This window comes from Chiloscyllium punctatum, chromosome 36 (assembly GCF_047496795.1).
Source record: "Chiloscyllium punctatum isolate Juve2018m chromosome 36, sChiPun1.3, whole genome shotgun sequence".
Taxonomy (NCBI): domain Eukaryota; kingdom Metazoa; phylum Chordata; class Chondrichthyes; order Orectolobiformes; family Hemiscylliidae; genus Chiloscyllium; species Chiloscyllium punctatum.
In genome coordinates this window covers 63,741,780-63,757,485 of record NC_092774.1, presented here as the reverse complement: position 1 = coordinate 63,757,485, position 15,706 = coordinate 63,741,780, and the positions used below count along the sequence as shown (strand labels likewise).

The 15,706-nt window shown below is 44.4% G+C and overlaps 1 protein-coding gene and 1 long non-coding RNA gene across 2 annotated transcripts in view; one reads left to right on the top strand and one right to left on the bottom strand.

The window, feature by feature from the left end:
- The first annotated feature begins 3,809 nt into the window (after window positions 1-3,809).
- Window positions 3,810-15,706, top strand: part of LOC140460594 (uncharacterized) — a 75,651-nt gene continuing 63,754 nt past the window's right edge. Inside the window, exon 1 of the mRNA XM_072555207.1 lies at window positions 3,810-4,277. The gene's annotated coding sequence lies outside the window, so the exon portion shown is untranslated. The remainder of the gene's footprint in view (window positions 4,278-15,706) is intronic.
- On the bottom strand, window positions 4,740-14,278 carry LOC140460606 (uncharacterized). Its single transcript, XR_011954235.1, has 2 exons — window positions 14,134-14,278; window positions 4,740-13,279 (listed from the first exon to the last, which is right to left on the bottom strand). It is a non-coding gene; the product is annotated as an uncharacterized lncRNA (long non-coding RNA).

The window sequence follows — 15,706 nt, the reverse complement described above, 5'->3', positions numbered from 1 at the left end:
CCGGGACTGCACGTTCCCTCTGAAGTGATCCGCACAAACCTCAGATGGCATCCACACCAATGTACCAAACTAAAGGGGTAGCCATGGGCACCCGCATGGGACCCAGCTATGCCTGCCTCTTTGTCGGGTACGTGGAACAGTCCATTTTCCTCAACTCCACCTGTTCCTCCAGTACATCGATGACCATATTGGTGCCACTTCATGCTCTCACAAGGAGTTTGAACAGTTTGTCATCTTTATCAACACCTTTCACCCCGACCTCAAAATCACCTGGACCACCTCCCTTTCCAGGACCTCTCCATCTCTGGCTACCGACTAACCGTGGACATCTACTACAAGCCCACCGACTCTCACAGCTACCAAGATTATGCCTCCTCCCACCCCACCTCCTGTAAAAAGGCAATCGCTTATTTCCAATTCCTCCGCCGCATCTGTTCCCAGGATGACCAATTCCACCGTAGAAAATCCCAGAGGGCCTACTCCTTCCAAGTTCGCAATTTCTCTTCCCACGTGGTTGACAATGCCCTCCAGCACATCATCTCCACATCCTGCAACACCACCCTTGAACCCCACCCCTCCCAACGGAACAAGGACAGAACCCACCCCCACCGTCCTCACCTTCCACCCCACCAACCTCCGGATACATCACATCAGCCTCTGCTCCCTACAAACGGACCCCACTACCAGGTATATTTTTCTCTCCCCACCCCTACCAGCATTCCAGAGAGGCCATTTCCTCTGCGACTCCCTCGTCAGGTCCGTGTGCCCACAACCAGCCCACACCGCACTCCCGGCCCCTTCCCCGCCACCACAGGAAGTGTAAAACATGTGTCCATACCACTCCTCTCACCTCCATCCAAGGGCCCAAAGGATCTTTCCACATCTGACAGAAATTTACCTCGACCTCCACCAGTGTCATCCACTGTATCCACTGCATCCAATGTGGGCTTCTCTACGTCGGAGAGACAGGACGCCAACTTGTGGATTGTTTCAGAGAACCACTCTGGGACACCCACAAACCCCACCGCCCTGTGGCTGAACACTTCAACTCCCCCTCACATTCCATCAAGATCATTGAGGTCCTGGGCTGTCTCCATCGCCAAACCCTTACCACCTGACGCCTGGAGGAAGAACACCTCTTATTCCACCTTGGGACCCTGCAACCACATGGGATCAATGTGGAATTCAAAAGTTTCCTCATGTATCCTCCTCCTCCTCCTCTTCCCCCCCCCCCACCTTATCACAGCCCCAAGCCTCCACTCGCCCTCCTGACCTGTCCATCACCTTTCCCATCTATCCGCCCCACCCTCCTTTCCAACCAATCATCTTCATCTGCTTATCCCATTCTCAGCTCCCTTCTCCCCAACACCACCCCCCTTCCATTTATCTCTCAGCCCTCCTGATCCACAAGCCTCATTGATGATGAAGGGTTTATGCCCTAAACGTCAATTCCCCTCCTCCTTGGATGCTGCCTGACCTGCTGTGCTTTTCCAGCACCATACTCTCGACTCTGTCCACTGATGTTGTCAGAGATATCAGACCTGCTCCAAACTAATCCACAGTCCAGTTGATGGGACAGGAAACCGCTTCCTTTCTCGAGACAAGTCTCCCGGAGAGAACTTGCTGGTAACTGATGTACTGAACTTCACAGTGCCCCACTGCTCTCAGTTATCTGGAAAGTGTCCACACATGTGCCTAAGGTGGTGCTCGAGACCTTTAATATCTCTTTGGGTTGATCCCCATTCATTTGAGACTGTGTACTCGTACAGCCTGGAAACAGACCGTTCAGTACATGATCCCTAACTAAACTAGTCCCACCTGCCTGCTCCTGGCCCTTATTCGATAGTCATAGTCATAGAGATGCACAGGACGGAAACAAACCATTTAATCCAACTCATCCATGCTGACCAGATATCCTCAAATAATCCTACCGAAGGATGCAGGATTAAGAGTTCTCTTTGGCAAGAGACCTTAACAAACTGTAGTAATGGACTCAAAGTATGCAATCATATTTCATCTCATATTTTAGAGACATGGTAACTAGATTTAGCCTGTCTGCAATAATATATATAAAGAGGAGGGAATCATAACACAGTTAATGGAAAAATGAATAAGGAATGGAAGGGGTGGGGGGGAATGGTAGCTAAAATAGTGAAATGGGGGGATTTCATTCAAACCTAATTTAGAGGTATGTATCAAAATATAGAGACTGCAGTACTGAATATGACAGTAAAATGTCCCTTTCAGAAAGTAGCATGTGCAAGAAATCAGACAGATACATAAAATCCCTACAGTGCAGAAAGAGGCCATTTGCCCCATTGAGCCTGCACTGACACACCAAAGACCATCCCACCCAGGATCATCCCGTTCTTCTGCATTTAGTATGACTCATCCACATAACCTACACATCACAGAGCAATTTTGCATGGTCAATCCACCTAACCTGCACATCTTTGGACTGTGGAAGGAAACCCATGCAGAGAGGGAGAACATGCAAACTCCACACAGACACTCACCTGAGGCTGGAATTGAACCTGGGTCCCTAGTGCTGTGAGGTAGCAATGCCAAGCACTGTGCCACCTCAATATGATATAAAATTTAAACAAATGCTCTAAGATGCCCATGTGAAGAACTTACTGCAAATGATTTGAAGCAAGATCCATATCAATTGTGTTTTGGGAGAGATCCAGAACATATTTCATTAATGATTGAAAATCTTCGACCTTTAGAATGGTCTGCAAGAGACAGTGTTGGAGTCAGATTCAATTATGGCATTCAAAATATAGTTGGATCATTAAACTGAAAAGGAAAGTAATCAGTGTTCGGTGAAGAGTAGCACTGGATACTGTGATGATTATAATTAGGTCAGTCAGGTGAGTTCCCTTATTGTGGGTGTTCACCTGCTCTTCTTAACATTTCACTTCAATAACCTTTAGATTCCCAATATCTGTCGGGCGCTTTCTCTGTTCAAGTGTCTACTCGAGTGACTCAGTGTCAAATTTTGTTTATGAATTGTTCCTCTGATATCTCATGAGACGGGCTATGATATTAACAGTGGTATCTAAATAGTTATGGGTCACAATGTGCTCAAGTGAGAAAGAATAAACTGACCATTCTTAAATATTCATTTTTAAACCATGGAAATAAAATTTATGTTTGGAAAATATACAACTTGTCATGTATGAAGAAGATCAGAAATAGGAATGGGAATAGGTAATTGACTGTTGAGATGCTCTGTCTTTCATCACCATCCATGGCTGGTCATTTATCTGAATTCCCTTTCCTGCACATTTTGTTTTCCATGTCTTCACCTGATGAAGAGGCTACGCTCCAAGCGCGTGTGATTTCAAATAGACGTGTTGGACTATAGTTGTGTGACTTATGACTGAAAAAAATTGAGTATGTTATTACACAGACTGGAGCAGTGGGATTTAAACCTGAGGCTCAGGGCTCTATGGGAGACTACAGCTGCATCACAAAAAAAACCTCTGTAGTAAATAGGTCCTCTTCTGTTGAATGAGAGGAAACACCTTCCTCCTCAACATGAGACATGACCACTATACCCCCACAGCCCATTACAGTAAATTGAGCCCATCTCCTGTTGAATGAATGAGTGAGAACATCTTCCTCCTGAACCCCTCGAGCCCATTGTAGTAAAGGGGCGGGGACAGTGAAGGGCCTGCAAACCTCTCCACCAATCCCAAAGGCTGCGGTCGGTGCGGACGAATCGGAGAGCGACATTCCGAGTTGTGGCTTCCTTTTCGACTGCAAAGCCGGCCGCCATTGGTCAGGTGGAGTAAGGTGCGCTCTGATTGGGCGGGGCGTGGATGACGCGCTACAGTGAAGGAGGAGACGGAAAGAAGAAGAAAAACAAAGATGGCGGCGCGAGGCTGCGGTTTTCTCATCGACTCAGCGGGCGGTTTCTGACGGAGGGAGGGGGGCAGACAGGCATCGTTTACCTCAGAAAATACCTTTAAAATACATTTCAAATTAAAGCCGGAACTTTTCAAACAAAAGTTGTGAAGAAAAGGAGACAGTCCCCGGTGGGGTTTATTGTTTATTTTTGTATAATTTCCGGGGCCCGGGAAGGGGGAGGTGACGGTTACCGGGTGAACGAGAAAACAAATTAAAAATGTCGGCGGTGGAGGAGAGAGAGCCGGCGCCCGCGGCTTCTTCGGCGGCGGCCGGAGCCCAGGAGCTCAACAACCCCCCGGAGCTGGAGGAAGGTCCGAGCTCCAAGAAGCGGGGGGTCCGGCTGGAGGCTGGATTTGCTCAAGGCTTGTATCTATTAACTTATTTAAATGGTACCTACTGTATGGGGCTATGGTTTACATTAAAACCGGAGGATCATGTCAGAGTGTTTGTTTATATTGAGCAGTTGTAGTTGGTAAAATACACTCCCTGGAGGAGCACCTTCTATGATGCTGCATTTCTTGCCTTCTGCCCTTCCCCCATTTGTTATCTCACATCTTGATTTTACATTTTATTTGGTCAAATTTAATTTCATATTAATGAGACTTGGTATTCACTGTTATTAATTTGTTTGTTGGATTATTGTAAGAAAAAATTAATGGTGTCATGTCATTTCTGATGTTAGAGTTTGACATTGAATGTGCAGATGTGAATATCAGTAAGTTATGAAAATAAATCAAGAACTTGTGGTTCTAACAAAAAAGCAGTTCACTGATTGTGAGAAACAAAGCTCACACACCTCAATAATTGCAGTCCGAGACAAAATCTGAATCAGCAGTGTCCTTTAGTTTACACTTGCAAGTGGGTGAGATGTCCAGTGCCTATAAGGTAGAGGACATACACACACCAAGTTCAATTCATACATAATATTTATATGATTTGATGTCTTTTGTTTTACATCGCTCCTCCCCTGCTTACATCGTCCACTTCCCTCAGACCGGTCCCCATTACCCCCGTTTATCTCTTGCCTTATCCGGCCTTGTCTGTGACAAAATGCTTATTCCTGGCCTCACAAGGCTGTTTGACCTCATCCTGCTGTAGGTCATTGTTGGGCATATTCTTTCTTCATCATTATCTACCCCCTTCATCTGTGCCTTTCCCGAGGCTGTTCTGATCCCTATGACCCTTTTAATTGGGGTTTGTTCCTGTGTTTTTGTAAAAGTGGGAAGCAGATGTTTATACCTACTGGTTGTACAGGCGTATCTAGCTTAACTTCATCCCCTCACAACATCTTATCTATTTGCCCGTAATGTCTGCCATTGTTTTACTGGCACATCTCATTCTGACATACAATTTTAGCTAAGACAGAAACAATTATATATTTCCTCCACATCGTTTCCATTCTTGTTGACTCAGCTCGTGGCTAAAACAATTACACACTGGTGTGAGTTCATTTTACTTTGTAAAATGGAATTGCAGAAATAACATTAATTTACCTATATCCCACAATTTCCCCCTTTTCTTTAATTACCATTTGTTATCTTCTGCATTTTTCTTTTAGGGGCACCTGTTTCATCAATGCTGTTTCAATCAGTCTTTGGGTGAGCCCTCGCATACAGGGTATGATACAACAGCCAATGGCCACTAATACCCCGACTACTACTATCAGGGAAGTAAGGATAGAAACCACCATCCCCTTCTACCTTCCAAACCAGGATTCAAGCCATCCTGTGAGAGATGTATCTACTCCTGAATTCTCAGCCAGTTCCTCTGCTAAGGTAGTCAATCCTCTTAAGGCCCGAGTAATTGAACCACCAGGTGCAGTGTTATTAGGAATAAATGTACAACAGCTTCCTCCTAACATCACACACACACATACCCCCTTTTTCTGTTAAAATCCTATCAAGGGCCATTCTGTTTTCCCATACCGTCCTACTTGTCTCATCAAGCTGGTCTGATATTCCTTTAACCGCATCTCTTGTATAATTTATAAATCGCTGTTGATTATAGAAAATGTAATTTATCCAATCTACATTTTTATTAATTGTTACCCACCAAAAGAGAGCTGACACAAAGCCTGCTGCAATCTGGTTACGAGCCTTGAATTCATCAGGTACCCCCCTCGGGATTCCTACAGAATCGAGATAAATCCTGTCATCGAAAGAAGTGTCTAACAGTAATCTCTTACCCCTTCCCTTTTTCCCTCCTATGTTTTCCTTCTCAAATGCCAGGGTAAATGGAATTGTCAATTGTACAATTGCACATATCCCTTTCCAGTCTGGAGGTAGCGTGGGTCTCAATATTTCGCCTCCACAGATCCGCTCAGGCAACCTTTAGTGCTGAGTAGTTCCCTCCCTTCTCCGTTTCGGTAACATTCTTAATCTCTGTACATAATTTCAGCTCCCTCAAATCTTACGACCGACTTGTACCTCGTCTACGCACACATGATGTGTGATTTCCAACTGCTGCAGAAAACAGGGGGGGACCTTTTGCATCTTTCTTCTCCAAGGGAGGGAACATCAGAGATAGGGAGGTACAATTCCTCTCATTCCACGCAGTCTCATCCTGATACAGGGCTATCATACATTTCATGCCCTTCCTGTCTCGCTTCCACCCGAGCGGAAAGGGAACCACCTGGGTCACTGGCCTACCGGAGGCACATGCATAGCAATTGCTTTTGTTCAGACTTTTCACAGTATACTTTACTCATTCAACCCAGGCATTTGCATCCCCGTACCTAGTTTCTATTTCAATGGTCTGTTTCAAGTCCTTTACCTCTATAAATTTTACTACTTTAGGATCATCGGGAGGGGTGAAAGATTGTATCTTATTACCCAGTAGTTCTCCCCGTTTTCCCTGTCCTACACTAATTGAAGAACAAGAGCCCAAGAAATCCTTCCCATTTGCTTTCATTTCTATCCCAAACGTTTCATTTCATTGTATCTCATAGGTGCCCCCCCCCACCCCACCGCCCCAGGATTGTTTTGTGCCATGTAGTTTTCCTTATCGTTAGGTATATTGGGTTACACTTTTTATCAGGACAATCACGAGCTGGTCGGAAGGGGGCCTGGTGTACTGTGACGAGACCATTATACTAAGTACCATCCCCAAGGCCATCCCCATAGGACGTAAGATGTATCTCAGAGCTGCGGTACTGTCTCTGATTATCTACATCCCCACAATTTACTAAGCTGCATACATCAGCGTCTATTACTTGTAGATTATCAGATTCAGGAACCGTTAATAATACATATGAAAATGATATTTGACGAAATCCCAATACTAAAAGGGCTAGCATCATAATTCTAGCAGCATTCCCAGTATTCTAAACATCATGCTGAAGCACAAAAAGACTTAATATACAATCTTACAGAAATAATCCCGCGCTCGCGTCGCCACTGTATAATTAGTTACTCAAAGTCTCTTTAGTCTGAGTTTCAGCGGACCTTGCGTTAATTCGGCTGTCCAGACTTCTTCCTCAACTGGAGATTCCACTGGCCCTTTGATCCGAGTGTAATGAGTCCAGCCTTTCTCCGCTGTCCTTATTGCCGTTTCGGTAGTCAAAAGAGCCTGGTACGGCCCTTCCCAGTCCGGCTGCGATTTAGTCTCTGTCCATGATTTTCCTAAGATTCAATCGCCCGGCTGGATGGGATGAACGGTGAATTCAAGGGGTGGAGTCTGTGCCAATAAACCCTGTTTCCTGAGGAAAAACAAAGAGGAGGACAAGCCCAGTATGTACTTCTTTAAAAACAAATCTTTAGTTTCGGGAATTGGCAATTCTCCATTCGTTCCCAAGTAAGGTAATCCAAATAAGATTTCATAGGGGGATAGTCCCAAATCTTTCCTTGGGGCTGTTCGTACTCGCAAGAGAGCTATAGGTAAACATTTGGTCCAAGGGAGTCTGGTTATTATCAATTTCGAGAGCTGTCGTTTGACTGTTTGGTTCATTCTCTCAACCCTTCCCGATGATGGCGGGTGCCATGGAGTATGGAACTCCCAGGAAATTCCCAACCATTTCATTACCCCCTGTAACACTTTAGAGGTAAAGTGAGTTCCTTGGTCGGAATCAATATGGTTCACGAGCCCATATCGGGGAATTATGTGGTCCAATATTGTTTTAGACACTCCACTCGCAGTGGCAGTAGCTAGGGGGTATGCCTCAACCCAACCAGATAGATGATCTACTATGACTAGCATATATTTTAGTCTTCCTACCCTGGGGAGTTCAGTATAATCTACTTGTATACTCTGGAAAGGTCTCAATCCTGGGTCTCTTCCTCCCGGGGTCTGTTTTCTCAAGACTTTCTTATTTACCTTTCTGCATATTATACATCCCTCACATTTGTTTAGCAATTGTATATATTTCTTTACATCCATATTCCCTAAGAACTAAATCACACATTGCTTGTACTCCCCAATGGCTGCCTTGGTGTAGGACAGCCATAATTTCTCGCATCATCATTTTGTTTAACATTTCCCTTCCATCAGGTAACCTCCAATGCCCGTCTGCTGTTTTTACAGCCCCTAAATCTCTCAATTCATTTTCTTCACTTTCAGTAAATATAGGAGCTTCCCTAGGACTTGGGACAATAGGTATTAGGGAATGAATCACCACTTCTTGTGGGTTCAGGGCTGCTTCCTTAGCCACTTCATCGGCTAATCTATTTCCCCTAACTTCTAGTTCATTTCCTTTCTGATGACCATTTACATGCACTACTGCTATTTCTCAGGGAAGTAATAGGGACTCCAAGACCCGTTTAATCAATTCTTCATGTACTAATTCTTTCCCTCAGCTATTGATCAGCCGTCGTTCCTGCCATATCTTACCGAAAGTGTGCACAACACCAAATGCATATTTAGAGTCAGTGTATACTGTTCCCTCTTTATTCTCTTATGCCCTAAGGGCTCTTTCCAATGCATAGAGTTCACAAGTCTGAGCTGACCACCCATTTGGCAACCGTCCTGCCTCCACCACACTAATGTTTGTCCCGTCTACGACTGCATACCCATTATGTCTTTTCCCTTCAGTCACCCGGGATGATCCGTCTATAAAAAGTCTAGCCCCTGCATGAAGTGGAACATCTCTCAGGTCCATGCGGACCTTAGTTTGGTATTCTATAATGTCAAAGCAATCGTGCCCTGGATTCTGAGGAGAGTCTCCTTCCCCTTTCCAAAGAAAGGCAGCTGGATTTAAACAATTGTCAGTGACCAACACTAGATCATCCTTTTCTATTAATATTGCCTCATATTTCAGAATCCGCGAGTCTGTCAACCATCGCCCAGCTTTTTGGTTTAGGATTATTCTCACTTGGTGTGGAGTGCTTACTATTAGGGCTTCCCCAAATGTAAGCTTTCTGCTTTCCTCCACCAACAGTGCAGTGGCAGCCACGGCCTGCACACACTCAGGCCACCCCCGGGATACTGGATACAGTAGCTTCGAAAGATATGCTACTGGTTGTCTCATTCCTCCCCACCTCTGGGTCAATACTCCCAAAGCCGCTCCCTTATCCACGGTAGCAAAGAGGTGGAAAGGTTTATCTAGAGAACGTAAGGCTAACACGGGGGCATGGATCAGATCTCTTTTGAGTTTCTCAACTAGGTCTTTTTCCTCATCATCCCAACTTAGACATTTTGGTTCCCCTCTAATAGTTTGAGATATAATTTCTTAGTCTTCTGTGCATAGGAATCAATCCACAATCTGCAATAACCCATTAGACCCAAAAATTTGCGTAACTCCCGTTTAGTGCTGGGCAGTAGCATCCCCACTATTCCCTCCGTCCGTTCCGGGCTTATCTTTCGCTTTCCCTCACTAACTAAATGTCCCAAGTATTTCACTTTTTGCTCCACGTATTGTAGTTTGTTTTTAGATATTCGCAGTCCCTGCTGACCCAGGAAATTTGATAATATGTTAGTGGCTTCTACTACTCTTTCTCTTTTTTTTTCCTATTACTAAGAGGTCGTCTACATCCTGCAACAGGGTAGTCCCCTTGGGGCTGCTAAATTTCTCCAAAATTTGTTCTAACATCTGTCCAAATAAATTCGGGGATTCTGTAAACCCCTGGGGAAGCACAGTACACCGGTATTGCTGTTTCTGTCCTGTCTTAGGGTCTTCCCACTCAAAGGCAAACAAATTCCTACCTTCCTCTGCCAAGGGACAAGCCCAAAAGGCATCCTTTAAATCTATCACACTAAACCATTTGTGGTTATGAGGGATCTCACTTAATAAGGTATAGGGGTTTGGGATCACTGGGTGCCTGATCTGTACTATTCAATTTAATGTTCTCAAATCCTGCACCGTTCGATAAGTTCCATCGGATGTTCGCACTGGTAGAATTGGGGTATTATAAGGAGACATACATGGCTCCAACAGTCCATCTCTAATCAATCCTTCAATTACTGGCTGCAGTCCTCGTTTACCTTCTATGGAAATGGGATATTGTCGCTCACAGACAACGTCCCCTTTTCCTTTTTTTAAAATTTACTTCAAGGGGAGGGATCTGTAGTTTTCCACAATTCCCTTCCCTAGCCCATACAATAGGGTCTATCTCTCTCTCCACATCCTCTGTCAACATTGCCTTTGTACAACTAATTCTTTTTCCTGAATTCCAATCCCCAGTCCTAAGAGGATATTAAGTCTCTCCCTAATAAGTTACTTCCTATATCAGAGATATACAACAGTTCCCCTGTGACCCTATCCTTAGGACCTTCTGTCATCATAGGTTCAAATACTGGAACAGTAAATCCTTCCCCTTTTACCCCCGAAACAGTAATTGACCGTGTTGACATTCCTACTTTCTTTGGTTTAAAATTCAGCGATGACTGTGCTGCCCCGTATCTACTAGGAAGACTACCCCTTCCCTACGGGGTCCCACCTTCAGGTTTATCAAGGGTTCCTGGTGGGCCCCCGAGGGCAGGAACCCCTGACACCCCTATTCTTCATCAAAATTCATAAGCGGAATTGCCCTCTCTTCCCTTTTCAGAGCAGGACACTCCCGCTTAAAGTGCCCTATCTTTCCACAATAATAGCATCCTGCCTGTGGAGACCTCCAGCTCTGCCCCTGTCGCTCGAACCCTCTATCAAACGCTCCCCCTTGTCCTCTCTGTCCGACCTGCTGCCACCCACCGCTCCGGTTGCTCACTATTGGTTCCACTCTTTTCTTAACTACCTCATCAAGTGTCGCTACCATCATTTTCACCTTCTGTTTTTGTCTCTTATCCTCTCTCTTTACAAACACTTTCTGTGCCTCTCTTAACAATTCATCTAATGGCTTTTCACTCCACCCTTCTATCTTCTGTATCTTTCTCTGTATGTCTGGCCATTCCTTTGTCACAAAATGTACTTTCAAAAGACCCTGTGCCACTGGGTTCTCAGGGTTCGTTCCAGAATATTTCCACATTGCGTCTCTTAATCTCTGCAAAAAAAAGCTGAAGGATTCTCACCTTTCTCCTGTCTAATTTCAAAGACATTAATCGAATTCTGTGACTTCGGAACTGCCTCTCTTATTCCTTTTAGAACCAGGTCTTTCAATTCCCTAATTTCTTCTCTATGCTCCGGATTTTGACTTTCCCACTGGGGGTCTCTGAAGGGAAACTTCACTTCTCCCTGTCCAGCATCCCCATCTCCAATGGGGTGTTCCCTGTCCCATATTTTAATGGCTGCTCCCCATATAAGTCCCCTTTCTTCCCTAGTAAATAGTATATTCAAAATAGACATTAACTCAGCCCAGGTATACAGACTGCGCCCCAAAAATTGATCAATTTGTTCAGACAACCCTACCGGATCCTCAACCAGGACCTTCATTTCTTTTTTAAATGTTCTGACCTCCCCACTGCTGAGGGGGACACTTACAAACCCAATCTTTGTCCCCGATTGGTACCTCCCGAAGGGGATAGGTCATTACGTTCTTCCCCTTTTTCTTTTTTTAAAGAAATATTGCAATATTTCTAGCTCCCCATAACTTCAAACACCAATTCATCAATTCATGCTTGACTAACTTTAAAGCCTGTTCCAAACTTGTAAATATATTTATATATTTATGTTCATTTATTCAGTATTTAATATTCAAAATGTAAAATGCATACAGTTCTCAATTTTGAAATCCACTGTAATCACCAAGTTTTAGTCCCTTAATTTAAATCCAAAATTAGTTTTCTTAAGTAGTCCTGACCAATCATTGCTCAATTACAATACTATAGGTCGTGAAATAATCAGAGCTGCCTTAAAAGAATTTGTCTATTCAAGTTAAAAAAAATATTTCTAATGCATGAACAATGGCCGAATCCAAGGTCACAGATATTAACCATAGGATCTTGTTTTTACTACAATCTAACATTGAACTGAAACTTCAACTGTCCTCCATAAATCACTTTCATGTAAAGATAAAAGAGATTAGTTAGAAACTGATAGTAAGGCAGTCATGACCTGTCAGAAGAACAGGAGTTATCATTCTTTTTTTTTCATAATCTCGATAGAATCCTTAGCCTTAAAAGAAATCATGTTAAGTTTCCATAATAAAAATCAGATTCAAAACAGTCCCGGAACTCAAACTCCAGGGAATAAAACGCAAACATTCAATCACCAACAAACAAATGTGCATTCAAACCAAATCACAAAGGGTTAAACTTTCTACCAGCTGTACAGCTCTTTTCATTCACTCTCTCTCTCTCACTCATTGACAAATAAATTCAGATATTTACAAACCCAGTCTTTGTCCGACCTGTATTTTGGCCAGAAGACGGCAGGACGAAGAATGGATTCCTTAGTCCATATGAAGCAACAATATTTAATCATCTTTTTCCCCTGTACAAGTATTATTTTGCCAATTCCACAACATCCTGCCAAAAGGACTTTCTGGAGGTATGTTGTAAGGGACCCCCCCTCCATTTCCATTGCCTTTTCCTTCTTTTGTTTTCCCGGAGGCTTTTTCCTTACCCACGGCACAACCCATATTGAGTTCCTTCGTTAGTCCCTTATTAACGACTAAAACTCAATCCCAGCCACCAAGGCAATACTTAAAAGTCAGGTTTCTTACCTTGGTCTGTGCACAGAGTTGCCTGGCCCCTTGTCGCCGTACTTTCTATCGAACGCCTATCCCTGTCTGATTCAGATGTCTCTCTTGTGGGATTCGTACCAGTCGCCCAAGGGAGCAGACCAAACCAGGACACGAGACCGCTCCTCAATGGGGAACGGGACGCGTCTTCCCAGTGTCCAAGACCAGCCACTCCCCCCGGTGATGGAAGAAAATCCCGGACAGCCCCCAATTGTGAGAAACAAAGCTCACACACCTCAATAATTGCAGTCCGAGACAAAATCTGAATCAGCAGTGTCCTTTATTTTACACTTGCAAGTGGGTGAGATGTCCAGTACCTATAAGGTAGAGGACATACACACACCAAGTTCAATTCATACATAATATTTATATGATTTGATGTCTTTTGTTTTACATCGCTCCTCCCCTGCATACATCGTCCACTTCCCTAAGACCGGCCCCCATTTCCCCTGTTTATCTCTTGCCTTATATGGCCTTGTCTGTGACAAAATGCTTATTTCTGGCCTCACAAGGCTGTTTGACCTCATCCTGCTGTAGGTCATTGTTAGGCATATTCTTTCTTCATCATTATCTACCCCCTTCATCTGTGCCTTTCCCGAGGCTGTTCAGATCCCTATGACCCTTTTAATTGGGGTTTGTTCGTGTGTTTTTGTAAAAGTGGGAAGCAGATTTTTATACCTACTGTTTGTGCAGGCGTATCTAGCTTAACTTCATCCTCTCACAACATCTTATCGACTTGCCCATAATGTCTACCTTCTGACATACAGTTTTAGCTAATACAAAAACAATTATACATTTCCTCCACATCGTTTCCATTCTTGCTGACTCAGCTCTTGGCTAAAACAATTACACACTCATGTGAGTTCATTTTACTTTGTAAAATAAAAATGCAGAATTGCAGAAGTAACATTAATTTACCTATATCCCACATTATCATTTAAACCATGCACCTCCTTTCTGCCTTTTTTTTAAAAGCAATAGGCTTTAACTTTACTTTGTGGCACTGCATTTGCTGTGCGTTTGCCAATTGAGACACAGCCGTGAACCAACTTTTCCAGAGTCTGTCCCCTCCCTGGATTCACTCCCTTTCCCTTCAGTTTGTGCAAGTCAGCTACTGAATCCCAGAACGAAAAAGAAATGAAAAAGTGGGTGAGAAAAGAGAGTGCCGTACCCACAGATGTTGGACAGAGTTGCAGTCTGGGGTGAAGCTCAATCTTCATTCAAAGAGAGAGAGGAACAACCGCATCTTGAGAAACTCACAGCCCAACTTCCGCATTCAGACAAAGAGGTTGTTCTGAATGGCAGGTGGACCAGGCTCCTTCCGGTCCTCCGGGTCTCACCATTGGTCCTTCAGAAGGAAGTCAAGCGCTGTTTCCGCGGACAGCGAAGAGCATGCTCAGTGCTTTTGCTGACACCGCAGTACATGCGCAGTTGTTGCTGACACCGCAGTACATGCGCAGTTGTCGCTGACACCGAGAAGCATGTGCAGCATGCTCTGTGGAGGTGCTGGCTTTACTGACAGATTTTAAGCGTCCAAATGTCAATAGGAGAAAAAAAAGCTGCAGCCACAATTTTATTATTCCCTGTGGCTCGACATTTTATTCCTTTTGAATTTCGTCCGGCTTTGTATGTCTTTTCCCCATGTTAGAGGAAGTCCAAAACTAGACGGCATACGTTAAGGGTGAGAGGGGAAAGATTTAAAACGGCCCTAAGGGGTAACTTTCATGTAGAGTGTGGTGTGTGTATGGAATGAGCTGCCCAGAGGAAGTGGTGGAGGCTGCTACAATTACAACATTTGATAGGGATCGGGGTCAGGATGGGTATCTGAATAGGAAGGTGTGAGAGAGATATGGGTGAAATGCTGTCAAATGGGTCACTAGATCAATTTAGGATATCTGGAGGGGATGGGCGAGTTGGACTGAAGGATCTGTTTCTGTGCTGTATGACTCTATGCGTCTATTTCAATGCAAGTTTCAGAAACATGACTGCAGCTTTTAAAAATATAAATTAATATGCTTTTAGATGTTAACAATGTTTCTGATTATATCATTTTAGCTGTTCTTAATTTTAAAGATCAGCCATTTCTTGCGCACCCCTGTCTTCCAGGTAGAGTCATCGCCAACGATTCTCTCTCTTTCCTGAGAAAGAGATACAGCAATCAAAGAGGGCACGAGAAAGTATGGTAGAAGGGAGGGAGAATGGACAAGGGAGTGGGGGTAGAGAGAGAGAGAGAAAATGACGGGACAGAGGGTGGGGTGCAGAAAATGAGGGGAAGAGAGAGAGGGCGGCTGAGCACAGAGAATTGGTAGGTGCAGAGTGTGAGGAGAGAGAGTGGACGGGGACCAAGTGTTTGGGGGACTGACGGCACAAATCTCACCTTCCTCAGGACTGGTGTCAGTGTCTCATGTATTGGAACCCACTCCACCCACAGCAGACCTGAGGCAATTGTTTCTCAATAGATGCTTGGCTAATGCAATAGAATCATATAATCCTGACAGGACATTTGGCCTACAAAATTCAGACTGACCTTCCAAACAGTATCCCATCCAGACCCACCCGTTTTTCCTGCAGTTCCCCATGGTTAACCGACCCTCAGTTGCACATATGTGCACACGTTAGCACGGCCGATCTACCCTGAACTGCACCCAGAGTTAACTCATGCAGGCAGAAGGGTGAGAACGTGTGAAAGTCCACACAGACAGCTGCTCAAGAGTGGGGCCGAACCCAGGTCCCTGACATTGTGA